A 3333-nucleotide genomic window follows, 5' to 3' on the forward strand; every position below is an offset into this window, starting at 1 on the left:
CTCTCTGCCTGCCTCTGCCTCTCCCTCTCTCTCTCTATCTCTGTCTCCTGTCTCCTCTCTCTATGTGTTTCTCTGTCTCTCTCTCTCTCTGCCTGTTTCCCTCTGTCTATCTCCCTCTGTGTCTCTCTGTCTCTCTGTCTCTCTCTCCAGACTAGCACCTGTATGGCACACACTGAGACCCATCCCCTTCCTCCCCAGGAAAACCCACCAGTGCTCAGCCATCGCATAGCAGGTCTCTGCTGCTTTCTCTGCCCTAGATCGACAAGGCCCTCTGGTTGAGATTGCCACCACCTCCTTCACAGATCAAGCTCTCTTGACTGTCAAGCAGGAATATGAAGGACACTTATTCTTATATCAACTATGACTCTTCAAGTTGCACGCAACAGCACACAAACAGCTCAAACGCACTGAAATAAAAAACTGTTGGACGCCTGAGCAAGCCTGGTTTCTAACTTCAGGCTCAGCTCCTGCCCACTTTGGGTGGGAACGGCCCAGGAAACCTCTCAGACACAGTGTCCTCTAGTGGTCACTTCTGGTCTTACACCCTCTGCGATGGCTAGCTTGGTATGATCAGGAATCAACTAAGGGTTGTGTCTGTGAGCGGGTGGGTCTATGAAAGCATTTCTGAGAACGATGGACAGCGGGGAGAAAAGACACTCTTGGAGTGGGTGGCGCCCGGATATGAGGCCGAGGTTCAGGGGAGATCAGTGATGTTCGTTTGCCTGTCTTGCTTCCTGTTGATAAGTGCACCCACCTCACTGTCCTCGCAGCCGCCTACTGCTGATGTCAGAACTCAACTTACTGGGTCTTCGGATGTGGTCTGATGACCAGTGGCCGTCCAGGAATCCTCCAGGCAGTCCAGGCCAGATGAGTGCTGAGGCATGTAGCCTTATGAATTGATCAGCCAATAGGTAGGCAGTTTTGTCTTTTGTAACATCTATTCGTTCCATCAACCGTTCAGCTGCTCCTCAGCTTCCCATCCTTCAGGCAGAGAGTGATCTTGTTCCAAAACGTGACTTGTTCTCTTTGGGTCATATGACCGTCCCAGAACCAACCACCTTGGCCAGGGAAATCTCTGATTGGCTGGGTCTGAATCCCACCTCAGAGCTCCGCACAGGGGGTGGAGTCACAATGCCTGAGAGTGGGGCCAAAGGGAGCTCTCCTGATTAGAGAAATCAGGGAATGGTGAACAAGAGAAGGGTATGTGAAACCCGGTGGCTCTGTGGGTGACAACCACCACCATGTCACAGGACACAGTCAAATGGCATCCCTGACCTAAAGAAGGGCCTCAGCACATCTGCCAACCGTTGCTTCGGCTCATATGCCCGCCGCTGAAACCAGCTCAGCAATGGTAAGTTTGGGGGTGGGAGTGGGGGTGGGGATTAGAACATATTGTTTGTCTTTAAAAACTAGAAATTCTAAACCTCAGAAGCTCTGGTAAATGTGAACCCTCACAGTCCTCAAGAGTTCTTGTCAAAGGCAGGTCCTGCAGTCTGTGCACACACAGTTTTGTTTTGCTTTCATACAATGAAAAGGTTTGGGGTTTTGTTTGTTTGTTTGTTTGTTTGTTTGTTTGTTTTTGAGACAAGGTTTCACTGTGTAGCTCTTGCTGGCCTGAAACTCGCTATGTAGAGCAGGCTCATCTCAAACTCACGGAGATCTGCCTGCCTCTGCCTCCCATGTGCTGGGATCAAAGGGGTAAGCCACTATGCCCACCTAACTTCACAACTCCTTAATGAATGTGTGCAGTGTTTGCCCTCAGAGCAACTGTCTCAAATTAAAGATACTATTGTAAACCAGTCAGATTCTAGTTCATCAGAAGTCCTGCTGGGTGTGTGTGTGTGTGTGTGTGTGTGTGTATGTATGTGTCTGTAAGAGCACATGGAGGGACCAGAGGTCAACATCTGTGTCTTCTATTACTTCCCACCTTATTTTTGAGACAGGATCTCTCATCAAACCTGGAGCTCCCCATTCGAGCTACACTGGCTGGCCACCTATTTTCATGCCTCTCCCCAGCCCTGAGACTACAGAGAGAGGCCATCATACTTGCCTTCTATGTGGATACTGAAGATCAGAGCTCAGAGTCTCATGCTTGTGCAGTAAGCACTTTGTCTACTGCCTTCCCTGCCCTGTCTCATTCTTGAAGTCCTTTGTATGTCCAGGTCTTCCCGTGTCATCCAAGACGGGTGTTCCAGAAGCCTGAACCCATCCACACATCTTTTGAGTGCCCCAAAGATGCCTAGGAGGGTGAACACTTCCGAGTTGGTTATCCAGCCAGCTGACCCACTGGCTGGCTGGCCGTCTGGCTGGCAGTGCAGCTTGGATCCCAGCAGTTGGCGGAGTTCCCATCTGTCTGCACATCCCACATTCCCGGCCCCACTGCCAACCAGGACTTACGCCCCACCATTAGAGACTTCGTTTGTGCCATTAACGGGAGCGTGGGCAACAGCTGCTAGAGCAGGTGCAAAGACAAACAGAGCCCAGCTCTGGAGAGAAATCTTTCGCTTGTTGGAGCCAGCTGTAGAGACAGTATATGGAAGTGAAGGGGGGGGTTTCTTTCTGAAAGCCACAGAACGGAGTAAGTAAGTGTGGTCTGGGCCACTGTAATCTTGGAATCAGTCTGATGGGCCAGCCGGTTGTCCACACAATCACCCCGGAGCTGAATACCTTTCTCAGAGCCTGGGATGTTCCCACCTGCTCTTGTCTCTCTACAAAGAAGCTCTGCCCCAAACTCCAGAATTTCATCCGGAAGTTTTCAGAACATGGACTCTCAGGCCTACCCCAGACTTCTGTAATCCAAGTTTGCAGCTTAAGTCTTCCCAGATGCACACGAAGAGCTGAGAAGCACTTGTTAGGCAATCAAGAGTCTACTAGTGTTGTCTGGTGCTATTGCAACCACCGAGGGTACCCCGGGGATCACGGACACTCTTTAGGAGAAGGTTCCAGTTTATCAGAAGTCCTGCAGGACCCCTATGTGACCCCTGACACACACACCAGCTCAAACTCAAGTACTTAGGGAGCCCAGGAAGGCCAAAGGAGGGACCTGCAAGTTCAGTGGATAAAAGTGATTGATGTCAAGGGTAGGACCCACATAATGGAAGGAGAGAACCAACTTCCCCCAAACTATCCTTTGACCTCCTCAGAGAAACTGTGTTTTACTCTTGCTACCGCTGCTCGAGAAATAAGTAAATTAATAAGTAAATGTGAAATCTAGCAGTGCCAAGGAGGTAGGCATGACGGTGCACACCTGTGACTCTAACTCTTCAGAGGTGGAGGAAGAAAGATCCTGAATTCATAGGAAGAGCCTGTCTCAGGAAAAAGACAACCCACTAG

The sequence above is a fragment of the Grammomys surdaster genome, unplaced genomic scaffold (genome assembly GCF_004785775.1).
Source record: "Grammomys surdaster isolate TR1022 unplaced genomic scaffold, NIH_TR_1.0 241, whole genome shotgun sequence".
NCBI lineage: Eukaryota > Metazoa > Chordata > Mammalia > Rodentia > Muridae > Grammomys > Grammomys surdaster.